The sequence below is a fragment of the Thunnus maccoyii genome, chromosome 24, assembly GCF_910596095.1.
Source record: "Thunnus maccoyii chromosome 24, fThuMac1.1, whole genome shotgun sequence".
Classification (NCBI taxonomy): Eukaryota; Metazoa; Chordata; class Actinopteri; order Scombriformes; family Scombridae; genus Thunnus; species Thunnus maccoyii.
In genome coordinates, this window is record NC_056556.1 from 13047935 (window position 1) to 13063873 (window position 15939).

General features: G+C 39.2%; 1 long non-coding RNA gene across 1 annotated transcript in view; it reads right to left on the bottom strand.

Annotated features, from left to right (window-relative positions):
• LOC121891912 overlaps positions 1 to 15939 on the bottom strand; it is a 211536-nt gene that overhangs the window by 11518 nt on the left and 184079 nt on the right. The window contains exon 6 of the long non-coding RNA XR_006094226.1: positions 2419 to 2505. This is a non-coding gene — a long non-coding RNA (uncharacterized LOC121891912). The remainder of the gene's footprint in view (positions 1 to 2418; positions 2506 to 15939) is intronic.

A 15939-nucleotide genomic window follows, 5' to 3' on the forward strand; every position in this document is an offset into this window, starting at 1 on the left:
ACATTTCAAAAGGATAACTCCCAGAAGACCATGGATACGTTGAAGCCGCAATCTGACACACCAGCATTTACACCATCACTTGTCACCGAGCCAAAACTCTAATTTTAAGTCATGCTGTAGAGCTGTGCATTCAGATAAGTCATCATTTAGGTATAAAGATTTCGAATCCATACATTCTCACACATTTTACGACAGTGAAGCTTCAGTTTTGTAGCTTCCATGCGCTGCCTCTTGCATACAAATGATGCTTGCAAAGAGTAGCTTTGTCAGGACTCCACTTGCTGAATTCTTCATGTGCTATTTACTTTGTACTTAAAGTTTATGAATAATTACAGGAGACAGGCCAGATTTGACTTTTCTAAATGCAAATCAAGTCATGGGCCGTGAGGGGATTGTGCTGAGCCACTCAAATGAGGAAAGCGGAACAAAGAGCAACAAAGATCAGAGGAGTCACCCATTTTATTAATTGTGTTGGTTCTTGCAGTTGCCCTTTAGAAAAGTCGGTGGACTTAATTAAATTACTACACACGCTCGGAGAAGGAAGCAGTAGGAAAAAGCCCAGTAAAACAGTGCCTTGTGTGCATTCAATCCCTTATCTAATGAGAATGAGAGCCACGGGGATGCTCAAAGGTCTTTAAGTGTCCTCTGAGTCCTTCACTTATATCTGAATTAAGTGTAGTGGGAAAACAAAGTTCTTAGCAAACAGCAAAACTGCAGCAGAGCTACTGTCCTATTATATGTGAAGGCTCACATTCATGTTCCCGCACATGGCTCTCAAAACAGCAGTTCAAAGTGAACACACACAGCCGGGGCTGATGGGAGAGATACTGCCAATGCTTTCAGCCCTGCAAGCCGCTCTCCTATATAGTACCCTTTAAACCCTCTGGGCCCTTCCGAGTAAAGGCATTCTTTTTCCAGGTCAGCTATCATGCTTGCTTCTCACAGCTGGGTCTCGCTCCCTACTGTTGGCATAGCACATATAGGATAATTAAAAGGCTGTCCAAGGGTCGCGGGAGTTGGGCAGGAAAGGCTAGCACGTAAGCGTAAGCAATCATGACATGCTTGCCCTTCCCCCTACACATGTTCCAAAGCCCCGAAGCATCGCCCGAGGTTATGAAGGCTTAGGGAAGAGGCAGATGCATACCGAGTAATACGGCAAGTGGAAATGCCACAGAAGACTTGGCATGGAGAGGAAAACTGTAATGCCAATTTCTGTTTTGGTGTTTTATTACAGTGGTAGAGAAGAAAAATGGACTGGAACATTAGGAGAGAGGGATTGTGCCAAAACACCCCGAGCATAGATTGGTCAGGACATAAAACAACCTCCTTACATACTCATTCTAGTGGAGATCCCAAAGTTTATATAAATTACAAATGTCTATTTCCATTTGATGAAATGGTGCATAAAAGAATCATGAAGCCTTGTGTTTGAAAATCCAATTAGTGGAAACAGCATGCAGTGTAGCTGTTTTGTTGGAGTTGGAACAAGCTGATACATAATTCAGTATAATACAGTCAGACGGTGTGGAAAAAGACAATTTTTCCTATCTTAAAATGTACTTAAGGAGAAAATGGGGGTGGTGGAGTTCACGGGTAATTCTGGTTCATGACAGCTTGGCTCATATTCTTTAGACATCATATGAACATAACTTTTAGGAGAATGTGTTAAATAACATTGGACTCGTCAAATTGCTGAAATCTGGGAATATGGCAACATTATTACAACCAAAGTCTGATGTAGCAAGAAACATGAGTGGTCCGAAAGGTTGTAAACAAGCCACAGAATTAGTCAGATTATATAAACCACTTCATTTGGAGGTTTCTTGTCCCTCATGTGCTGGGACAGGTTATAATTCCTTGGGACCCTGCACAGAATAGGCAGGATTTTGGTAGGTCAGTGATAATCCAGGAAGAAACAGATTTTTGAATTGTTTTATCGCCTTCAGTTTCTCTTTCATATGAATTTCGTATAAAGTTTGTTTAAAACCTGTATGATCATCTGACTGCTATATTTTGCCCCATCTGACTTCTTTTTTTTTTTAGCAATGTCAGCCTGTCCCCAGATCTCAGCAATAACTTAGTTGAGTGCAACTTTTTTATACTGATGGGAATAATGGGCAAAACTACAAACAAGACCAAAGTGGTAAAAAAAACAGATGTATTCTTTAAACATGAGTGCAATGGTTATCTATAGGTCAAAAGTGTCAAAAGAAAACTATGGCTTTAAATTAAAGAATCTTCTGTGAATTCCTCTGGCCTGTCATTATCATTAAATATTGTGTCATTTGACTGATAGGGTTTTTAACTACTAAGAGCAAATAGGTCAACCATGTGCTGTTAGATGGGCTAAAGGCAATGCATTCACTTGAATATCAGGGGATTCATCTCATTTGTCATCTACTGTGATAATATACTTACTATGATTAGTCCCTGAGGACTGGGTGACTTCTGTGCTTTGCATCATCCTTCATCTTTCATACCCTTCGACTCCCTGCTGATTCCTAACTAATATAAAGAGAAAAAAGAGTGAGGAAACAAAGAGGAGGTTGCTTATTTAAGTTGTCGATCATGGTCTATCTGCCTTGTTGGAACAAATAATGTAAAACATCCTTTTCTTTGGTAAGACATTTTTTCTGTGGAGTTGTGGAAACAAACATTTAATTTCCACTTGGACTTCCTTTGTTGTTAAACTGAGCAGCCCTCTGGTGATACTCCAGTGACGCTCCAGTCAGCCATGTACTGGATGTATTGTCTCTTCAAATAGAAAAGAATATTTTGTCATTGGTTCAGCTGATACAGCACATGAAATATTTATGCAGTGACTCAGTGGCAGGGCATATGTGCATGTACATGACAATAACAATTTGAAATCTTCATGCCCTGAAGAGAGAAAGAGGAGCATGTTTTCTGTTCATGTGCCTGTACTGTAGTATTGTTTCCCATTGTTATATTTGCAATATAGCTTTTACTTTTTGCTGTAAGAAAGGGAACATTATAAACATTTTTATCACATGATTTTACTTCTACTTTCACTAGTCCAGAGTCATAAAACCTGTGGAAAATAAATAATAATAATATAATGATAATAATAGTAGTAGTTTAAAGAAATTGCTCCAAATTAAAAGCATGGAAGGTTGCCACCTGACACCACCGTGTTCTCTCTTTACCGTCTCACACACATTTCACTCAAATTTTAGCCTTCCTGCTGTTCAGACTGATGCTGAATGAACATTTTTTGATGCTATCCAAACAGGCAATTTCACTAGAGAGCAAATAGTAACTAGGACATAACGGTTTTGATAACAGTGACCTGTAAGGCCTCCCCAAAATACCAGTAATGTACTTTTTTTTTGCCTTCTACAGATGGGCTAAATGGGTCAACAGACGGTGGATGAGTGTGTCAGAGCTGACCTCCTGCCTGTGGGAGATTTAGCAGAGAATAAAAAGCTGCTCACTTAAAAGCAGCCTTGACTTGTTTGTTTCTCTTTCAAACTGTACACAGTACACAGCTGGGATATGTGTGCACAGTATATTAGCACTGAAATAAACTAACATCTCAATATGGTACATATTGATCCCATTAAATATCTTGTTGATGCACTTTTGAGGTTATAATCCAAACTCCTGCTGTATGAAAGCAAGTGTGGCCCTCGAGGCTGCAAGGTAGTGAACTGTGGCACTTCAGTAACCAGAAGTCACTTAACATGATGTAATTAAACTGCAGTTTCCCTAGATTCTCCTTTTAAGTTGGTGTTTAGTGGGTGGTGGCAGCCGACGAGGTAAAGAGTTTGTGTTATTGCTGATTCCTTTGAAAAGTTTGTGTTTCACTTTAGCCTCACGTCAACGCCAAGCCAGCTTAATCTTAAAATGCTTCTTTTCCTTCCATCAACTCTAAGCTGGCCTTTTTGCACATTCAAAGTACTTTTCAAAGAGATAAAGCCCCAAGCATCTTCTTTAAAAACACAAATGGCTTATCAGACGTGGTCAGGGGCTGCATGACAACAAAGTTTATTATGATCACTAAGTTTGAATGTCAACGCGGTCTATCTCACAAAACAGGTGTTGTTTCTGAGTCTGAAGTAATTATTTGATTTTGGTGCAGCAGCGCCTTGGGAACAGGTAGCACAGGACCGTAGCCAGAATTCCTAGAGAGTCCAAGTCTCCCTAATCCGCTCCCATTTCCTTTTTTCTTTCTTTCTTTATATATATTTATATATATATAGCTAATTTATTTATTCAGTTAACTGTTAAATTATATTTTTTGTAAATTTAATTTTCCAGCAGGAAGGTATAAATGCAAAGCCTCCTTAACACAGCCAGGAATAAATCATTGGAGAAATACTGAATCATTATTTCCTTTATTTGGTAGGCAGCAAGGTGGTAAAATTGAAATATAATGAGTCCAAAAATACTGGAATCAGACTATAAAGTACCACCACATGGAGGCTTTTATTGTAGAACATCCCCTAGGTTGATAAACCCTCCAAATTACCTCCCAAAAGATAGGCAGAACATGATCTCTGTGTCCTCAAAGATAGCTACAGGTATTAATGAGCCACAACCAAATCACTGCTTTCTACTTGTTCAGCTGCCTGACACTGAAAAAAGAAAAAAAAAAGTAAATTAAAACTACATTTAAAAGAAAAGAAAAAAACTTGCATGTCACAATTGGCACAAACGCAAATGCCCTTCTTACTCACTGCTATGTTGAAGTAATGTAAGACACAACAGGTCCCTCATAATGTGTTCCACTGCAGCAAAGAAAGGATGAAAGCATTAAAAAGTGCCAGAGGTCGGTGTGGAACATATTAGGACTGAGCTTTGAGCTCTGGGGAGATATTGAGACAGCTGCAACCACCACAAACACAAAGCAACACAGCTTTGAAATGTCTTTGAATGTCTTATGGTAGACACACTGTATATCACCTGTTCCTCCCTCATTGATCACTCAAACTCTGGCATTGTTTAGTATACACTCTTATCAAAGCAATATGCAGCAAGCGGGCCATTTTGCTGAGTTACCCTTCCAGCAAAAAAAAAAAAAAAAAAGGCTTCACATGCATAATCTGAGTCAGATACTACACATTGAAAACCAAGTGCTTCTCCTGGGTGGCTTGTAAGATTATCCCACCACTTCCCTGGCGAGCTAGCACATCTCAAGATTATCTCCCTACACTTCCATGGGTGCGAGGGAGAGAAGATATAGACATGAGCATCAGCTTATGGAGTATGAAATCGTCGTCACTCAAAAGCATGGCACATTCAATATTCAGTTTAATCTGATTTTTTTTCCCTCTCTTGCACAAGCACTGAAGCAGATGATTAGGCATGTCTTCCCTCATCAGCAGGTCTTTGCAGATATTCAAGCTCCCTGGTGTATCTCGACTTAGCTGCTGATCATGTTGTTATGGCTGTTGGAACAGCTTAGGTCATTCAAATCCTAACCGCTGTCAGCAGGGGGGAGGGTCCAAATTGCTTTCCTTAAGCAGAATTTGGGCAAATGGGTTAATCTGCATGACTCAACCAAATGAATTCTAGACACATTTGTGTTGGCTGTTCAGTATAATGACCGGAAAATGATACCAACTAGAAGAAGAGAATCCTCATTCATTCATTTGTGTTGAGTTTCATTTCGTGTCATTGGCCTGGTTTGTATGTGAATAAATCTGTATACTGACCTGCAGCCTGATTTTCAGCCTGAGGTCTCTTGTCATCAGAGACATCAGAGGGGAGGGCAGAGTATGTGCCAAAAGAAAAAAAAGAACTTTCTGCCAAAGACTGTAGGGAAATGCTTTGAAGTCTTGACATTTTTGAAGTTTAAATGTTTTGAAGCTTGGAGTTGGGTTTATGTGTTCTCACTATCTTTGTCAGATGCTGGAGCCACCAAAATAATCCAAATACTGGGTGAAACTGAGTCGGGGTAAACACTGAGTGTGAGAGACATCTGTCAATCAAGTCAACATGCCTGTACGCCGCCTTTCAATCCATAAATATTTCATTAAAAAATAATATTTTTATATCACCAACAAGAACAGACAGTTTTACTGAAACAAGACTTTCGAGACTTCATGTTTTCAAGCGTTCCTGTTCACCTTATTATGGTTAGAGTGGCCAAAGGAGCAATTGTGGCTTCAATATTCAGCCATGCCATCTTCAGATCGCTATTGGTACACCTTGAAAACACAACCTTTCCTGCAGAGGAAGACTGCAGTGGTATATGGCATCATGTGCAGCAACTGTAGGGCACACTACATTGGTTAAACAGAAAGGACCCTGGACAAGAGACTGAATGAACACCAGGCTGGTTTCAGTATCGACTGGGAAAGTCGATAAGGAGTCACTGGGTAATCGGAGAAACTTCAAGGAAGCCATTAAATCCAAAGAACATCTTTGAGCGGAGAATGTGATTTGGATCTTCTCCCATTTACTCTATGAACACCTGTTATCATGTGACCAACATTCCACACTTACTTCACATGATGAAACTTGAGCCAGCTCCATTTCCCAGAAGAAGACAGTGAGACAGCGGTTGAATGTTCAGAAAAAGCTAAAAAAGTGGACTTTTTACTTGAGATTGTTTTGTTACACTACTATTTCCAAAGGTCAAGAATGAAATTCAGTGCTCAAAATATCAAAAGGTGTATTATCCTCAAGTAAAGTTAAATGGGAGCTCCAGGGATTCACAAGAGACAGAAGTATGAGTCAAACTTCAACCATGCTTTTTCCTATGCTTCCTAACTATTAGCAGCTTTCATTAAACCTTCCCTGCCTGTTACATGCTCTTAACTTTTGAACTTCATGTCCCCAGTTTATAAGCTTTTCTTTCAAATATTTGACAGAAATCTAACTCAAGATAAGCCTAATGGCATCATCAGGGGCATGGTGAACCCTAAACTGTAGCATAAGGGACCTACACTGAAGCAGAAGGATCAATTATGGTTCTCAGTCTCAGATCAGAGATCCTCCATAGACTTTGAGACATTTAAAACTAAACTTTTTTTTCGTTACCAAACCTGAAATCCATTCCACTTCCTTTTTTAATGTTTTATTTCAACATAAACATGAATTGATTACATATAGATAAATGATATCATCAGCAAACATAAAGAAATTGATTTAGTCTAAAATGAGTAGCTTCTCATCCTGTTTAGGGCTGAAAGATTAAAACCATAAGCAGTGAGTTTCATTGAAACAATTCTAATAATTCATAATTTTCTGGCATTAGATTTAAATACCAGCTATTGGCAAATCAAATGCTTTGTATTAGTCTTTAAAAAGTCAGTTCTGTCCCCAGGCGCTCAAATATTAACTGTGGACTGTGAAGTTGGAAACATCTGCTGATCCTATTGCTCTGTACTGCTATTCCCTTGGGTGACAACCACTAAAACTTAAAAGCAACCGAAAACTGGGAAAATTGCAAATATTACTAAAAATTGAGGCAGTTTGCATCAGCTCTTAAAGAAAGAGAGAAAAAATAAGTGTAATATCTTGTGTTATCAGCAAATTGTTGCATGGCAAGAGCCCTTCATTTAGTTGAATTAAGGTAATGTAAGTGTGTCTCTGCATTCAAAATCAGTCTTGGTAGTTTCATTATCCTTGCTGGGACTGACTTTACTTAAATGTACTCTGGTAGCCAGCTGTATTAGGAAACTGGACACTTGCCTCTGAAAGAGATTTATCTAGCAGCAGTATTTTCCACACTATTCTTTGTTTTTGGGATGAAATCCCAGGAAGGTGTGATAGATGAGCCAAGATTCTGGATATCGTCTCCTGCCTCTCCATCCATCTGCTCTGGATCAAACACACAGAAGGGGCCAAAAAGCTCAATACTCCACGTAATGGAAGCATGAGTTTCCCAACCGCTGGACAAAGCACTTGGAGCGCTGGTTTCCTCTGCCCGGCTTCACGCTTCCCTGAGCCTGAACACATGACGAGTAAAACCCGAAGGCATGGGTTGGGGGTGGGGGGTGGGGGTAGGGGGGGGTGCAAAGCTGAACAGGAGGAGGAGGAGGAGGGGAGATGCAAGAAAAGATCCTAAGTGTTTTGATTTGAGTGTACGCTGGGTGTGTGGATGCATGAATCTGCGTCCTCTCTCTCACCTTTCTTTTCTCTCTAACTCACTCTCTCTCTCTTTTTACCTCACTTTCTCTACCCCTCTCTCCCTCTCTCCCTCTCCCTTCAAGGTTACTCACTATTGTTTTCTCAGACTGGAATCATTGCACGCTTCTCTTCTTTTCTGTCGGAGGACCATGTGAGGCTCTTGAATGTAAGTGCCTCCTTTGTTGTTTAATTCACTTTCATTGGGACCATTCCTTTAGAGGCAATAGATTTAGAGTTTTTTTTCTTTTTTTTTCCTTTTCTCGTAGCACATGCACAATGGGATGTCATACATCGGAGGGGTGGAGTGGGTCGGGATGGGGTGGGGTGGTGGTGTTTAGGGGGATTGATTGCTCCATGTGGTCCAAGCGTGGGAGTTGAATGCACGTGTGTGCTGCTGTCATTGTCTCAGTGTAGCTTTTGCACAGCTTTGTCTTTAGTTTTAAACTGCTGCATGCATTGTTCATTGACTTTTAATTGGCTCTGTATTGTTTGAACTCCAATGCGTCATATAGGCAAGATCCTTGGTTTAATTGCAAGTAGATAATGTGCTGTAATTAATAGCATAGCAGAAAGCCAACTATTTTGCATATATGCAAACAATAAAAAAATACCTCATTTAATAAAATAACAGACCAACATATGGTTTATGGCATTACTTCATGGTAGTATTCAGATTTTAATTTGTATTTCTTATTTCTTTTGTATCCATTCATTCCATTATCTAAAAATGTTATTGGTCCACGTTTTCCCTTTGCAAATTCCACAATATGCTTGCAAACTCCACCAACATAAGTGGTGATTGTTTAGCTGGTGCATTATCATTTAATTAACTGTTAGGTGGTCAAAGGTTGTGTTAATATTTTACAACAGCCTGAAACATAGCTCAGCCGACTGAAATTGAGAACTGGAGCTATCTGTTCCGTATTACATGTTACATTTGCAGAATGTCATGTTTATGTTTCACCACTAGCTTGTTAGCTGTACCCTGCAAGTACCCGGAAGGCCTCCGTTTATTTATACCAAAATGTTATCCAATTTATTCTTTGGTCTCCACATACATGAGCCAATGGACAAATTGCTTGTTTGGACTCATGTCCAAATTATGGAAGCCAATGTTTCACAGACGAATTGGATATATGATAAAGCTTAGTTTGCTAGTCAGTATAATAGGCCTTGTTTGTTGGGTTCGATAGTCTCTGTGGAGATCTAGTATTTGAATTATGAGGGTGCATCTTGAGACAAAACTCAAGCATAAGAAGGTACATAAGCTAAGATTTTAGGATAATTAGGACTGAAACTTAAAATACAGAGCCAAGGGGTCCGCTAGCTTGTTCTATGAGCTGTCAAAAGATGCTATTGCTAAATAATGTAAGTAACGATTTCAGTGTACTCATAACTAAGCAACAGCTTTGACTGACAGAGGGATGTGTTTCTCACTATATTGTAATGATGGTTTATGCGGAATTTAAATCCGTTTTAACATTTGTTTGAGCTCCAAGATACTCCCAAATTGAAGATTTTTCTTATAAGTTGTTTTCTTCCTCTACTTTGTACAGTGCCTCTGGGTTTTAATGCATGCAAATATGTACTCACTCTCTGCAAAGATTAGAAAATACAGTTCGGCTTCAAATGATAAGTAGGATAAACTCCTTCAGGTCTGCATGAATTTCTGTGAGCATTAAATACCCTCCCATCCCTCACTGCAATGCAATGTGTCTGAAGTGAATTGCAACTGACATAGCCAATGAATTATACAAAGTGTATATATGCTGTTATCAATTATGGACAACTTTGCTAAGCTGAACACAAATGTCTATGATGAACATGTGTGTTTACCTACACCTTTCTTTAGCTTATATTTGTGATTACTTGATTTAAACATCACCTTGGGCTTCTTTTTTCAAACAGTTGACAAAGTAGTAATGTTTTCTTCGTGTTTGGTTCATTATGGTCAGCACACAACACTCACACAGCTCTAAATATTGAATAATGGTGTAAAAAGCATTTAGCTGCTGTGCAGTCAGTAGGGTTTCTCTATGGATGATTGAGCAGCATGAATCAACAACTTACCTAAGTGCAAGATACAGCAAATTAAACATATCTTTGGTGTGGTCAAACAACTATGCATCTTAGAAATGTCATTTCCCCCCAGAAACGCAGAAAAACGACCTTGTCTTAGCAATACTGCGTTTTTTGAAGACATGTTTTACCGCATACGTAAGGCCTGAGGCATCTTAAATGACCCTTATCTTTTGTAGATTATTTTTTAGTAGTCCTTGTAGTGTGTTGACCTTTTGCGTCAAGATGGATGAATCGTTTCATTATTCACTTCTAGCCAAGCCAATATAAACCATTTGAAGCCATTAAGAAACCATACCTACTGCGGTCATGGAGGCATTCACAGTTCATAACATTTCCAGTCCCTCCCTTCGCCATTATGGATTCCACACACTCCATTCCCTTATCAGTGCTGACATGTGGAGAGGGAAGTGTTGGTGAATGCAGCAGGATGTGACAGTTGCGTACCTGGAGCTACTGGCGCTGAGCTAAAATGAAGTGATACTGTGTGGAGGAAGGCTTGAATACATTACACTTAACCTGGAGCATACATGCCAGTTCACAGCAAGGAGTAAAAGGTGTTGGAGAAAGCCGAAGATGGCTAGATAGCAAATTAAAAGCAGAGATATTTGTGCAATTTAAGTCAATCATCTTCAGAATTCTGTGTTTCTGGTTTTCAGAGATCACTTTGAAATCAAATGATGCACCAATACAGTGCTGACATTGATCTGAATTTCTGGAGGTAACACACTTTTCTTTGGCTGCTGCTGCGCATAGCCAACCATGCAAACTGCAAACTGCTGTTGTTTCTGTCAGAAACATGAAGCACATCACATTGTATGCATCAGAAGATTTTTTCCAAGAAAAAGACCATAGATTCAATCATTTATTCATTATTAAAAATGGACATTTACTGATTTGAATATTTCTTTTCTTTAATGTGATTTGACACACATTAAAATCCTTTCCTTTTGAAGTCTGTACTATTTGAAGTATGCTCAAATTATTTTCAGTTTTAACACCCTCTCTACCATATTTGGAGCCCAGCAGGGTCTCAAGCTAGGAGGCCTTGGCATCAGCGACTGCCAATGTGTCCAATCTTTTTCATGCCCAGCCAAACCCCCCACATTCCAGCTATAAAATCCCATCTCTCTGCTGAGGATTCAAGAGCTTTGCATTCAAGTTTCATCTCCCCCCAACCGCAGAACTCTGGCTCCTCACCACCTCCTTGTCTTATACCAAAGCTCAAGAAAATGAGTTTGAATGGAGAGAAAAGACAGGGGGGAGAGTTTGGAAAGAAGGCATTTTATTTGCAATGCCCTCCATTCATTTACCCTGGGGGTACTGGACTGTATGAATAAGCTGGTTTGTTCTACGGGTGACCAAACATGGCACTTGAATGTTTATCTGCACAATGACAAAGCTTGAGAGAGCCAAAAACACTTGGTGATGAGATGGACCGTGAACTAGTCAAGTGCCCTGTTCTGTTCCATCTCCGCTGGACACTCAGCTTTGGCTCGACTGCAGCTTTGGCCGTGTTGACGATCCAACTTCTCTCAATACATTGTATATTTGTGCCAGCCAATACAGGACAATAGTGGAGTCTTACTATTGTTAAATGTGCTGGGAAACTTGTACAGAGAGCACTACCACTATGAGAACTCACACTTAGAGTGATGATAATCCTGAATAGAATAGAATACAATATAATAGGGATGGACAAATACTGAATACACACAGATACTAACATGCATAGACACTCATGGAACATAACGTTACCTTGAGTGGACCTGTGAATGAAATATGCAGCAAAATTATTGAGATGCTGCATTGATATGACTTTAAACAAAGTCCAACCAGTGTTACCTGCCTTAAACTTCCTTGTGCAATTTGTTTATATCCAATGAATATATCCTTGAAAAGTTGCTTACAACTTAGTTGCATGAAGATGAAGCTTTCAAACTTTTTTGCAACACTGGCTCATGCATTAGCCAATCAAAATGTCAATAGAAAAACATGTGACTTTCATTTGGGTACTACCAAGACCATCTGGTAATTAGACTGTAGAGCTGATGGCATAAACAGTACCAATGGTCAGCATGTAAGTTAAAACATGTTCCCAAGGATAAGAAATCATCACAAATGAGTATTTTCAACGTTTATTATGACGTGGAATATTCTAGGTAGTTCAGATAATGTCAGTACATTTAAAAAGTAAACTTAGTGTATTGTAGCTGGTGTTAGCTTAACTACAGATACGGGTGACCGGTTTTCTGAAAAGGGGAAAAAAATTGACTTGGAGTGGGAGGTCATGCATCATGTGTATATTTTGCAATGGAGTGGATAATCCCAGGTGGCTATTAATAAGGCAAAGACAATGAATGAATGAATGAATGGTCAGTGAGTCTAGAGTATTGCCATTCAAGGGATTGATTTCTTTCAATGGCATCAACAAAACCTCACTTGTGATTGTCAACAGAGCAGAATACAATAGAACAAATCTCCTAAATACAAACATAAGGTAATTCAAATGAGATCGTTCTCAACAACATAATAGCTGACACCGTTTGCCTCATCCGGTTTACAAAGCCTTTGTGCCTGTGCAGCTTAGTATGCCATTGATTAACGCTGCAGCTCAGCGTGCATACTGCTGCCTGCATTAATTGGCTCTTTGATTAGCTGAAGCTCAGTCAATGTCTGGCCTACAAGCAGAAGTGGATCGATGTGTCCTCGTGGAGAATACATAAACTAGGAGAGCAGTGCTGGGAGAGCTGCTCCCAAAGCTGGTTTGAGTGGAGTTCAACATTTCAAATGTATCCACAAATGAGCAGTTTTATCACTGTGTCACGTTGTTACATCATGCTCCCCCCCATGTGATTCTAGGAAAAGATACTGCTTAATTATGTGGAGCAGTTTTTCCAGGTGCAGAGTTGTGATTTGTGCTCTCATCCATTACAACGATGTCTAAGGGTGAGAATGGAAATTTTAAAAGTTATGCTTAGACTTTCTCAGCTTTCTGACTAAAACAACCACAGGACAATAAACATAAAGGCTAGCCAACAAAGGAATGGAGACATGGTTAAAATGTTTCATGCTTTGATTCACAGTACTGCAACTAAGAAATCCCCCCAAATAACCAAACATTGTGGCCTTTCTAGACGGAAAACACAGTCTTACTCAGCATGCTTACATGCACTGTTAACAAGAAAACCAATTTAGTAATGACAACAAAAGATTATATTGTTCAAACACAATTCCAATGTTGAGACTTGTAAATTACAAAGTGGACAAGTCAGGTTTTATGACCGGCTATAAAAAATGATTTGCATGCTGTCTGAACAAAGCATAACTCTCTGATAGATGTTTACCGGAGATTTGATTACTTAAGCTCCACATTAGCCTTGAGGGAAAACCACAGAAGGAGTGTGTCTAGTTAGAAGTATCACAGTCACTTAGAAACAAAACTGTTTTATTGATTAAATTACGCCCAATGCAGTGCCAACTTCACTTCAACATCTTGGAGGTTAAACTATTTATTTGCACTATGAGAACTTGTTGCATCGATCAACACGTAATCAGTCAAGATGTTTTACCTTAGGGATCTGTAAAATGATTCTGTCTCCCAACATACTGAGCAGATTGAGGCATGGATGTACAGTGATTGGGAGAAGAGTATGATTTGTATCTTCCTTAGACTACTGTCATAAAATACGACATAGTCAGGGCAATTAAGAATTAAGTTTGTAAGATGCTGAACCTTTTTGTAAATTACTTGGCTTGCTGACTGTTACTTTTAATCAATAACTAACATAAAATATATAGGTTGTTTTTCACATTTTGGAGAGGGAGGGAATTAGTAACAGGAATTTACTCCATGGTCCTCTCCACAAGATCTACAATAGTGTAATAAACCAGTCAAACTGTACTTCAAACCATGCTTATCTCAGTGTGATTGATCTTTGTTGGCCTCTTCACCAGCTACTGCATCTAAAACCTGATTTGTGTTAAATGGGAGGCGATGTTCTTTCTAAGAGTGGATCAAACACTTGAGCAAAACATTTTGAGCCCTCTCTTTTTAGCCACAATGTCAAGAATGGCTTCCTTCATGCGGAGAGATATCATGTGCTGAGATGTACATTCCAAAGGAGAGTAATAGCAATATCATTAATGGTCTTATAGATTGTCTTGTTTGTTTTGGAGAGCAGTAGCAGAACACACAAACACACACACACAGTCCCACAATGCCACAGTGTCTCTTTCTAAGCTCTGGAAAAGTGCTGTGGGTGGTTTATTGATTGAACCTCTGAGGTCACTTGTGTGTGGGTGTGTGTGTGTGTGTGTTTATGTGTGTTACCCTGCATGTCTAGCTGGCAGTATTTGTCTGTGCTGATGTTAGAAGAATAGAAACGTGGTGTCGGCTCGGCCTGAGGGGACGGCTCGAGCTCGATATAGAAACATGACACGTAGAGAGGGCAAGCAACCATGTTGGAAGCAAATGTCATTCGCTTTAAGAAGCCTTATCCCTTGGGTTGCACCTCTGTGTGCCAGCAAAACTATCTGTCTGTCTGAATGTCTGTCTCTCTACCATATTAGAAGTGACTTGGATATTTATATCTGCCTCTTGAACATTTTCTATTTATTTTTTATTGTCTCTGAGTAACTGGATTTCCCAGGTACCCAGATATCCAATGAACTGTGTGCAGAATTTGATTATTATTTAGATTAAACTGAATTTTTAACAACTGAAATTCAGGCATGGCTCAGTGGTTAGCATTGTCATCTAACATCAAGAAATCCACAACCACATTGGGGACTTTCTGTGTGTGTATGTCCCCTAACCCCCCACCCCCATATCTGCATGTGTTTCCTTTGTGTGCTTTGGTTTGTTTGCCTCTATGTGTTAGCCCTGTGAAAAACCTGTTCAGGGTGTACACTGCATTGCACTCAGCCTCCTGTGATGCTACGCAGTATAAGCAAGTATGAATACAGATAGATGGATGAATGAATGAAAGACAAATGCAAGTTTAATTAAGAATGAAAAAAAGGTGGCCTAATGGTTGAGTTGCAAGCATCGCAATGTCTTAAGTTCAATTCTGGCTGGGGCACGTTGTTGCATACTCCTTGTACCTATTAAGACCAAATTAAGAACACATACTATAATTTGAATTCATCTGGCAAATCAACAATTCAACTATAAAATCTACGATACGGTACATCTACGTAGTCTAGACATATACATATTAATATGGCGATGAGGATTCTGCAGCAGCTGGTACCATGCTGATATTGCATCAACCACCATCCATCAAAAGGTGCAATGATTGCTATATGGCCTACTTCTGTCATTCAAAAGCTCTATGATGGATCGGTATGAGTTGAAAAAGTAAATTAGGCTCCGTTTTAAAGAGTGTTTGACTATACAGTATATGTACTCCTTCCTACAAAACAATGTTGAAGTATATTCACAAAGATATATAATTGTAGAGTTGAAGTTATATAACACTTAGTTTGTGGTCTAGTTTTAATATCAATAGATCTGTCAACTTAATTTTAGTGTGATATCAAGTTCCTATCTTGTCTTCTGATGTTTATGTTGAGGCAAACTTCTTTCTCTATTACAGATTGTGCCTTTAACAAGGCCTAAACTGACTAAACGGATGATTTAGGATTATTAAAAATACACCTGAGCCCGATAGACTTGATTAATAATTCAAACCATTAATGATCCAACTGAGACCATCATTTATTCCATTTATAATTCATGGCTGTCTTATACTGTAG